The sequence below is a fragment of the Sminthopsis crassicaudata genome, chromosome 4 (genome assembly GCF_048593235.1).
Source record: "Sminthopsis crassicaudata isolate SCR6 chromosome 4, ASM4859323v1, whole genome shotgun sequence".
Taxonomy (NCBI): domain Eukaryota; kingdom Metazoa; phylum Chordata; class Mammalia; order Dasyuromorphia; family Dasyuridae; genus Sminthopsis; species Sminthopsis crassicaudata.
The window spans coordinates 78,922,034-78,934,049 of NC_133620.1; the positions used below are offsets into that span (position 1 = coordinate 78,922,034).

General features: G+C 30.7%; 1 pseudogene; it reads left to right on the forward strand.

Annotated features, from left to right (window-relative positions):
• Nucleotides 1–229: 229 nt before the first annotated feature.
• The window catches only part of LOC141540596 (baculoviral IAP repeat-containing protein 2 pseudogene), a 155,003-nt pseudogene continuing 143,216 nt past the window's right edge, over nucleotides 230–12,016 (forward strand).

The window sequence follows — 12,016 nt, forward strand, 5'->3', positions numbered from 1 at the left end:
ATTCTTTGGGAGTTTTGTGGAAGACGCACATGCAAAGGTAAGAAGAAGACAGAAAAAGTATAGAAACTCAGAAATGTATAAAACTGATGTACAGTCTTTTGTAATATCAACTGAAATTTTATAATAAGGTGCTGTAACCAGCCCATAAGAGAATAAGAAAAAAAATCTGATATGAAAAGAAGGTTAATAATTTTAAAACATATTTTCAATTTTGTAGTGGAGTGCAATCATGCAGTATGGAATAGATAACTGTAGTTATCCAACTAAAGACCATCCTACCAATGACCAACAAGAAAGCTTGAACCTGCAGCTAGATGACACAGTGAATAGAGCCCTGGGTTTGGAATTGGGAAGACTTACTTTCCTAAATTAAATTTCCTAAATTTCCTAAATCTAGCTTCAGCCATATATCAGCTATGTAATCCTGGGAAGATTACTTAACCCTGTTTTTCTCAGTTTCTGCATTTCTTAAAATGAGCTGAAAAGGAAATGATAAACTACTTAAGTCTCTTTGCCAAGAAAACCTCAAGTAAGGTCAAAAAGAGTTTGAAATACAAACATTTATTTAACCCTTGTTTGCCATCCTGGTAACTCCTAACTCTTGTGGGCTTATGATTTTGATACCAATCTTTGTGTAGATCCTTGATTAGGTGTAACCTTATCACATCTCAGAACCTGAATGCAAGTGATTCATGAGACTAAGCCTTCCCAACCCAAATTGCAGATATGAACCAGCATTTTGTTGTTCCTCAGGCTCCAGAAAAAAAAAATCCTCTTTTCTCTACACTTCTCAGTTCCTACAAGCATGAAAAGATGAAAAGTCCATCCAAGTTCTTATGAGCACTGTTTTTGGGGTCTTTCCTTTTGAAGACCAGTGGAAACATCTTTTTTTTTTTTTTTTTCTGACAGGGTCCAGTATTCTCTTCTGTTCTCTTCTCTCTCCTTGTTGTTATGTATCTTTGTCTGTCTTTATTTGTCTGTATCTATGTATCTCTCTGGCCCTCTTCCCATCTCTATCTTTTTTGGAATCTCCCTGAATCCAAGTCTGATACTCGATCCTTTGTGCTACCTAACTGCCTTTGATAAATAATACCCATTTTACATTTAAACACTTAACACTGAAGAAATATTTTTGTTGAATGTATAGCAAAACCAAAGTAGAATTATTTTCTTCAATATTGTGTTTGTTTGTGTGTAAGAGGGTGGGAGGTGGAAATATTCACAAACATTATTCTCGTAACTTAGCTCAATTCCTTCATTGGAACCTCCAGTTTCATTTCGAGGAGAATCATTCCATTGTTCTGGAGATGTAAAGGGTCACCCATCAGGACTGAACTTTGTTCTTCAAGTCATTGATGTCACTTTGTCTCTGTAGAACAGACTCTGGAATGACATGATGATATAGCAGGCTTTGACAACTTTGCAAACTCATTTTGTAGTGAGACTCCATTTTTTTCAACCTGTAATAGAAAAATGAATAACAACATAAAAACCAGCAACCCCCCAAAAAAGAAGATGGGTTACATGACATCAGAGGGAGGGGTGAAAGCTTTAAGAATTTTACCTGGTGTCATGTTCTCTTACTATCTCCTGAGAAAGGAGGAATGAATCACTGAGTGAAATGAAGAAAGGAGAAGAAGCAAAGAGAAGTTCTGATTGATGCAGATAGGCTTTTTGATTGTCTTCAAAACCCAGTAACATGCTGCCCCTTCACCATGTGTGAACCACCAGCTAACAGTATTGTGTTTGCAATGTCTGTGAGTACTTCACAATAACTTCAAGGAGCTTTCTTTAAAAATCACTCTAATTTTATTAGAAAAAATCTCTCTAATAACCAACAGCTGAAGAAGTTGCATTAGACAATGAAGTTGATGGGACCTTTATATGTATCACAGCTCCTAGAGCACTAGGATTAAGCATTTTCTTTTTAATATTTAAAGTCCTTCACAATCTTCTGTCAACCTACATTTATATATACATATATATATATATGCATATATATAATGTATGTATATATGTATGTGTGTATATATGTATATATATATTAGAACTGATGATAACTTGCCTTTATTAAAACTACTTTTCATATTTGAACTATTCTAACTTCCAACTCCATTCAGTTACACAATCTATCTTCCTCTTTTATGACTATTCTTAGCTGATAGTGCCTTTCTGTCAAATTATTTCATTCTTCTGGTATATATTTATATATGTGCATGTCCCTGAGCATATTGTAAGTGCCTTGAGATTAGGCAGGTAATTTACTGATACATTTGTGTTCCAGTGCCTAATACTGGAATAAATAATTTAATAAATGATTTATTAATGTATTGTTTGGTGTGTTTTTTCCTCATATGTAAGTTTCATTTCCATCCATCTATGCTTTTGATTATGTCCATCTCTCCACCGAGAAATACCAATCACTATTGCATTTGTATTTATTTTTTAGGATCTTTCTACAATGCTACTTTCTCCATGATATCATCCCTGATCATCACAAGCCAAAGTACTCATTATCCCTTCTATGATATGTTATGCCCATTTGTACTGTTCAAAATTGATATGTTACCTAGATTAATCGTAATTTTAATACACTTATTCCTCTTTTATTAAATTAAGAGCTTTTTTCTTACAATGTGTATGCTGTTTTAATAATCTTTTTTAAATGCTGTAATGTCCAACATAAAGTGTTGAATTAAGTTGATGATTTTTTTCACTTTTTCTTTTGTATCTGAAGCACTAAAAAATGCCTGACATGAAATGATTAATAAATGTTTGCAAGTCAAAAAATTGATTATTTATCAAGTTTTCCTGACCAAAAAAAAAAAATCCTTCTTTACTGTGGCCAAAAGACTACATAAAACTGCATACTCTTTGGTCCAGAAGTGGCATTATTGGATTTGTATTCCAAAGAGATCATAAAAAAGGAAAAAAGGACCCACAACAAAAATATTTGTAGCAGCTCTTTTTGTATTGTCAAGGAATTGGAAATTGAGTAAATGCCCATCAATTGAGAAATGTATATAATAAAATTGTATTTTTTGTATAAGATGTTATGAACAGGCCGATTTCAGAAAAAGCCTTAAAAGCGTTACTTAAAATGATGCTGAGTGAAGTGAAGAACCAGAAGAACATTGACCACAGTAACAGTAAGATTATGTGATAATTAAATTTGATAAGCTTAGGACTTCTCAGCAATGTAGTGATCCAAAACAATTCCAGTAGATTTGAGATAAAAAATTGACTTCATAAAATCTTGAAGATAGATTTTATTTTTTTTCCTCTTCTAAACATAAAAAAGTAAATCTTTAGTTTTTACATTCCAGATTAACTCAAGACCAAATCCATGTTAATTATACCATATTTCAAATACTTCACCTTAATCCAGTATCAGAATAATAAATATTAAAAAACTTGATTGTTTATTGTTTGTGTTTTGGATTCTAGGGTATGTTATCTTTATCCACTCTCCATCCCTTTTTTCAATATACTTGCATTTTTTTCCCCTGAAAATTCTATATGTAGGATATTTCATTTTGGAAACTTTTAGATTGGTAGTCAATCTTTGGTGATACCCTGCCTATGATAGCAGTAGTGAAAAATGTATTATATACATGAAAAAAAAAACATACCTTATTATAAATCCTTTGGTCCTTATGCAAATCCTCAAATCAAAGAAAAATATTGCTATCCTATATTTCTAGGGTTAATGAGCACCTGAGATAACCTGGGCTATTATGACTGGTAGATAATGCTCAATGAATCACTTCTTCCTTTTGTGATGTAAAGATTATCTCAGCGAAGTCCTACTTCCCCACTTTTGACTATGTAGCAAATTTATCTTATTCTTTATAAAAATCCAACTGCTTTCTTGTCCCTCCAATATTTGTGATCCAGCCCTTATCTCCTCTTCCTTTGCTTCCCTTCTCATTCTCCATTATGATTTAAGGTAGGTTTACTGCCATTTGTGAATAGAAAAGAGGCAAATTAAAATTTTCTGCTTTCATTATTATTATCTAGCTTGCTTATCCTTTGGAAACTATGAAAAAAGCTACAGCAAAGTTGGACAATTGATGTCAGTCTTGGGAAAATAACATATAAAAATATGTGAAACGATTACCTAATTCATATAATGGGAGTATGGGCATTTTTGTTTGTATTAGGTCTGGCTTTCTAGCCTTATTTCATGTTACTTTCACTTTACACACTCTGTTCTACTCATATTTGCTTTCTAGGTTTTCTCAACATAAAATATTCTTTTCAAGTCCAAAATACATTCATTTCCTATCTTCACATCTCAGAATGCTTAATTTTCATTAAAGTAATCAATCAATCAACAAAGCAGTTATTAAAGAACTATTTGGCAGGACTTGGCTAGGTGTGCAATGTACAAATATAAATATATTAAGTCTACCCATAAAGAACTTCAGTCTAAAACTAAAGATAATATGTACATAAACATAAATATATGAAATAAATATAAGGAACATTTGAAAGGGAGGGAGATAAGAGTTGGGAAAACAGATAAAGGTTTCCTGTAGAAGACGATGTTTAACTGTCCTGAAAGGAATCAGAGGCATGGAAAGATGGTACATGCAAAGAATTGCATAGATGTTAATTGTTACCATTTGCTTTCTTGATACTCATGCTGTAAGTGTTCTTTCTTGAAAAATCTTTTTAAAAAATATCATCAATCAATTTTTCAGTACAATTTATCCACAATTTTTGAGCCAGAACTAAATAATTACTTATGTAATTCAAAACTAAAATATATTGCTTATAATTGTACTTATTTTTATTTATATCATATCCTTCTGATAACAATGAAAGATAATTTAATAAGAAACTTTTTTTGTCTTTGGATTTCCATTGTCTTACACTGTTCCTGATACATAATAGACTCTTTTAAAATAGTTATTGTGTTAATTCTTATGAAATTTTATGATTTAGAAGGAACTCTCTCAATAATATGTAATAGAAATCCTATTAAATTCAAACAATGGAAGAAGGACAAAATCATTTTTATGAATGAGAGAATTTGATGATCTCACCAGATGTTTTATAAGCAAGAATTTTTGGTAGTTGAATAGAATTAACATGAGATAGAAAATAATTTTAATAGTTAAAATACAAATGAAACTTTTCTGAATAACTTTTCTTTTCGGAAGAGGCACGTTTAATTAACTTGTTCATTGTCATTACCAATAAAAACATCCTAGATAAATAACTGTAGTATGATTTAAAGTGTGAAAAATAAATTCACAAAAAAGTTAATATTTTTTCCGTTGTTCAAATACAGAATTTGAGAACTACTAAATTGGTATTTATATAAAATGAGTTAATTTAAGAACAAAATTGTTAACATTTTACTGGAGAGCCTATAGTTTGATTCCGTTAAGCAGATCAAAAAAGTATTTTGTGTGGAATAATAAAATGTAATTAGAGTCTAATAGATGCAAGAGTAATGTAAAAGGCTAATGCAAAGTAGAGTGGGAGCAATTGGGAAGCATAAATAGTTGCATTCCTAAATCATAGCTTTCTCTTTTTTATCTAAGCACTGTGAAATAGGCATGCAAATTTATAATAAAATATTTGAAATGTTATTTGAAATGTGGCTCAAAATATTATTGATATGACCATAAAATGCTACAACACACCCTTATCATGACATGGGGGAAAGTTTGAATTTCTTAAGACACTAGCAATAGGATCCAACATCTGCAGGTTTCATCAGACAAGACAAATTCAAAATGTCTTCTAGTGATAATATATATCTACTATTAGAGGTTTACCCAAGATAATGTTGGAGAAATCCATTATTAGGAGGCCTTATAATGATGAGATTTTTGGCTACACAAGTCACAAATATCATCTACCAATTCATAGAGGGTCATTTTGAAGTATCAATTTCTGAAGAATTGAAAGAACTTTAAATTAATAGGTCTTGTTTGTTAGATAAGAGTAACCATTCAAATTGAATTATATGGGAAGCTTAGAATTAAACCATTGGAATCTATTACATCTTTTCAAATTATTCCTATCTAATGAACAGAGTGGAAAAAAGAAAAAAAAACTTTACCAGTTTCAGCTTGCAGTAATATTTATCATACTAAAATAATATTGCTATTTGATTTACTAAAATTATATATTTTGTTATTATTTTGACAGATTTAAATAATTTCATTGTTTATTAAAAGAATTGGTAGATGAAATTGCTGAATAACTTTTAATATTTTTAAAAGATTGTGGCAACTGGGAGAGATCTTGAAAAGTTGGAAAATAGTGTGGTACAGTAGAATAAGCACTGAATTCTGAGTAAACAAAGCAAACTAAAAATTTCCTAGTTTCCGTCTTTCTTTTGAAGTTTACTACTTTTATGATGTTGAACAAGACAATTACCTTTTCTGAATTTATTTATGGGTTTGTAAAATTTGGAGCTGAACTACATAATCTTTGAGAGCTCTTCTAGCTCTGAAATATCATTATTAAAGAAGAATCATTTTTTAAAAAGGTAAATAATATGGAGGTTGCAAATAATATACTAATAAGCTTAAATTTAATTCTGGGCAAAATTCGGTAACCAATTATTAAAGGAATATTTCCAGAATAGTTAGAAAAGAAAGAGATGATCACAGAACCATAATTCCTTATGAAAAATTCCTTTATTATGTTAGATAATATAATTTTTTAAAAATATTTTTACTTGATCAGGGAACTGTCATAACCTTTTAACTTTATTTTTACAGTCATTTTGAAATTGGTTTGTTTTCAGATTCTCCCATGTTATTCTGGATAAGATGAAAAGATAAATGATAATACAATTAGATGGATTTCAAAGTGGTTAAATAATTGGATGCCAAGAGAAGTCATTAATTAATTGTTCCATGTCAACTTTGAAAGAAGTCTCTGGTGGCATGTTCTTGGCATTCTGTTCTTGGTCCCATAGTGTTTGACCTTTTCATTAATAACTTGGATAAATGCAAAAAAAGAGAATATTTATTGTGCTGTCAAACCTGAAAAATGTAGCTAACACATTAGATGACAGAAATAGGATCCAAAAATATTTTAACAGGTAGAACATTTAATTTGGGTAACCATGTGCTGGGTATAATGTCGAGATCTCTGTCTCTGTGTTTCTGTCCTCTATCTCTGTCTTAGCTTTTGTTTATTTTGCTTTATTTTTTCTATTTCTGTCTCTATACTTGTATTTTTTGTCTCTGTTTCTCTATTCTTGCCTCTATCTCTCAATCTTTTTCTGTCTGTTTTTCCTCTCTTCCTTTACCTGTCTCTATTTCTTTCTCTTTTTCTGAACATCTTTCTTTTCCTCTTTTTCATTTCTGACTTACCTTCAAACTCTGATAATCTATGATTCTGTGAAAGTGACTAGTGACAGTTTAAAGGCAAATGTCAGAAATAGCAGTAATCCAGATAAATAGGAGATTTAGCTGGTCATCTCCCTTATAAAACTGAGAATTTACCATCTTTAAATGACAAAATAATTTTTTTTTAACAATTTAACATGGAAATGTATTTCATAAGTGTTACATATTTTCAAACCTCTTTAAATAGAATATTACATATGCAATTTAACCTTTTCTTGATGCCTCAGGCAATCATTATGAACATCATTTATAAGCTCGATGGTTGTTCATCAGTAACCTTGGTGGTCATTAAGCTTTATAGGGTTGTTTGCCATTACATTAAATAACATGATGCTTTCCTGTCTTTTGAGTTCTTATGCATACATTTTGAAGCATTTACCCTTCTGCATTTTCCTTCATTGTCAAGTTATGAGTTATTATGTCTTGATGTAAATACCTTAGAAATTCTTCTTACCATTTGTAAGCTGTGGTTTCTGAATGTATGACTTGTTAGAACTGGGATAAAACAGTGTAAACATAGTCTATGTTAGGTAAAGAATTACTCTTTTCTGAATCAAGTGTCTAAGTGTTAGTTTATAAACTTTGTGACATCTGTTCATTTAGCTAAAATGTTTATTTTGGTAATTTATTTGTTCTTAGAATGAAATATTGCTACATTTATAACATTTTCAATAAATGTGACAAATACAATGTTCATTAAAATATTTTGGTAATTGATGTTGTTTTTGTTGTTGTAGTGGTGCAGATTTTCTCTCTCCATCCCAATAATGCAGTAATAATAGCCATGGCTTATAAATTTTAGTGTAAATATAGAAATAAAAAGCATGAATGAATAAGTATTTGTAAATAAAAACAAATTCAGGGAAGTATATGTTTCAGAAATATATACCAAACTATTTGTAGATTTTAATATATTTTATAGTACATGGTTGCTTACATCCAACCTGAATGAGTAGCATTCTAAGTACTAATTGCATTGTTTTCAGAGATATATACTTAATATATAAGAATGTTAAAATATATAAGGTTGCATAAAAATTGTAAGTAAGTTCCCTTCATTTTAGCAGAAATATAGAAGAATTATCATAAGAGAATTATGATATGATAAAAAGGAATGTGTATTTTCTTAATTTCTTCCAGGAATGTAAATAATGATTAGACATTTTAAAGTTGCATTTAGGAAATCATTTTGATAAATCATTTGATAAAATTAAATCGTGAATTTAGGAGACCGAATTTAATGTTCATATGTACATAGTACCATATAATATCACAACACTGAAAGAGACCTTAAAGTCATCATAGGTCAACTTATCCTTGACTATGTATACCCTTTGTATTATTCCAGGTAGGTGAGAGAGTCCTTCAGATTTATCATTTTGAGTAATGACATCAGGTCTTAAAATAGCATAGGCTACAGTAAGATTCATGATTATTAAAATATATCAACCTATTAATCCTTTTAAAATAAGACCAAATTGATAAAAATGTATATCTAAAATTAAGACATATTTGGTTTATATAATGCATATACACATATAAAATCTTGCTAATGGATACTTAAAAAAATTAAAAGAAATAAAAGAATAGGCTATGCTGCATTTGAGGAAATTGTGTGATATTTTAAGCAATCCCCAATTATTCTTTAGTGAAAAGATCCATATTTTTAATAGACATTGCTAAATGTTTATGGATCTTGAAACACTTCCATCTTTAAGGTTGAAAGTGTTAGGTGATCCAAATTGAATGGATGGACTTATGATGAGTGCACATAAGCTACATCATTGTCCTAATGATAGCCTGTTCAGTAGAAGGAATATAAGGTTTAAGACTAAATTATGAAGACTAAAAGATAATTGATTGGGCATCTGATTCCTCTACGTTTCCTATGACAATGGTATCTATAAAAAGACAATTTGGCTTTCTGGACTCCAAGTTCAAACACTATTATGCTATGGAAATTTGATTGAAGGATCAGTGTTTTAGCTGGTAAGATTTTTGTTTTCATCTTCTTTATTCAGTCATCTAAATTGTTCTAGTCCTTTGATCTATATATCTTATTCCTTTTTATCAGCTATATCTTCTGTAAACCTACTAATTAAAAATACTTAGCAATACCTAATAAAGTAAAGCATTCCATGTGGCCCTGTATTAGAAATCTCTTTTTCGAAGATTTCTACTACTAAATACTCGTTTGTTAAGACTGATAAGAGTTCTTGAAACAGTGTTCCATTGCTTGCAAAAATAATGTAAGAGTTAATTATTAATTATTGTTTAAATGTCTATAATGTTTATAAGATAACTCAAATGTAATCTAGTCCAAAGTTGATATTTTTATTGCTCAGAAGACAAAAGCACAGGGAGATTGACTAGTTCAAGATTATCCAGATACTAAATGCCACAGTTGGAATTTGAACTCACATTCTCTGACTTCATAATCAGTGTTCTTTTGATTTTCCCATAGTCTTACTGCATGGGTTTTCATTACTTTACCATCTTAGACATTCTCTTCTGAAAGCTAGTCAGCTTAACAATATCCTTATAAAATATGACTGTCAAATTAGAAATTAACAATACATTCCCTATATAGTAAATCAGAGTGATGGGATCACTAAATCATGCACTTTCAATTATCTACTCAACCCAGATACCCTCTTCTGTTACACAGGACCAACTTTATGCCCCTTAGCATCCTGAAGCAGCCCCAGAAGATGGGACCCAATTGAATTTGCGTCCCAACTACTTGATACAATTACAGTACAAAATTGATGGTTCTACTCAACTTAGTGATATTTCAGGTCTAAAGACACATTCTAGAAACTTACCTCTTCTCCCCTCCTCTCCCCCTTGAACCATGAACTCTGCCCAGGGAACCAAAGGTAAGGCACCTGCACATAAAGTAGAAAATTGACCACTCTTAAAATCCATCTTTATATCATAAAATGTGTATATCAATGACATAAAACAACTGGTTTCTCTCCCTTTCCCCTATAAGTTTATCTGCTTACTCTTTGTTAACTTCTTTTGGAATTTAACCTGTTCTAATTGGAGTTACACTTACAATAAAATTTGCCCCTTGAATTGGAGATAGGTGTGAGCCTGCAAATTCTTTTGAGACACATCAAAACGTTTACAACCCCTGCATTTTGATGATTCCCTTTGAACCTCAACAAGAGGAGAGAAAATCCAAACAGTCACATCCCTCGTTATGAATTCTGTTTCTCTTAACAGTTTAATATCAAATTGGTGATTCTTGTATTGTTTGAATTTTTCTTTTCTTTTCTGATAGAATGAGACAACATTGACTTATGTTAAGCTAAAACATAACATTTTTTTACACTCTTGTCTAGCTGCATCTATATTCCTATACTTTTTAGGTAATTTGTTGAACCTATAAGATAACACAGGAGCACAAATTTAGATCTGAAGGAAACTAATAGACTACATAGAAAAAGGGGTTCTTAACATTCTATAAACCATGTACCTTTTGTAATTCTGATAAAGCCTGTAGAATTCTTCTGAAATTTAATTGAAATTTATATAGTACTTTAAAATTTGTAATGTGATTTATATATTTTGTCCTCTGACTCCCCTAATGTTAGGTACTTTGTTATTTAAGAGTTGAGGAAAGTGAAGCTCAAGCAAAGTAAGTTATCCTTGGTCACAAAGCTAGTAAATGGTTTCTTAACTCTTAATCTAGTACAATGTATTATGTTTTCTTTTTTGTCATTCTACACATTTTACAAACAAGAACAATAACAATATCAACAACAACAGCTGCAATAGTAAAAGCAACACTAATAAAATATTGACATTTCTTCCAGATTAAGTCTAAATCTCTGAGCTGTTTCATACTCTAGCCCTATAGGTTATGCCAGTCCTTATTTTTCACAGCCAAAAAAAGTGCTAAAATCAAATTGAAATATTCATTAACTAACTATACCCAGAGAAGGAACACTGGGAAGCGAATGTAAATTTTTAGCACTACTGTCTATCTACCCAGGTTACTTATACCTTCGGAAGCTAATAATTAATGTGCAACAAGAAAATGGTATTTATACACATATATTGTATCTAGGTTATATTGTAACACATGTAAAATGTATGGGATTGCCTGCCATCGGGGGGAGGGAGTGGAGGAAGGGAGGGGATAATTTGGAAAAATGAATAAAAAAATAAAAATAATAAAAAAAAGAAATATTCATTAACTCCAGGTCTGCTTTTCCCAAACAATGTAACTGAATATTGAATAATATCCATTTTTCAAAGTACAATTCATACCCCAGTTTCTGAAGAAACATTATCTAATTTCTTCAGGGAAGATTTGCTTTCTTTCTCTGAGCTTCTATAGGCTTGCTTAGTAGCATTCTAGGGGGAATTTACACATGCTTCTGCTTATTCTAACTCTGTGAGTATAATTCAAAGATCTTCCCTATTTCCCAAAATAGCACTTTGTATATAGGAGGTACTTCATAAGTATGTGCTCCTGATTAATGAAGTAATTTACATAACATAAGCAATTATTTAAAATTCATGTTATCTGCTTTTCCCCTCCCATATTGCTCTGAATTACATTATTGCTCATTCCTTGTTATGAAAAAATAGTTAACAAGTAAAAAAAAAAATCAGAGAGA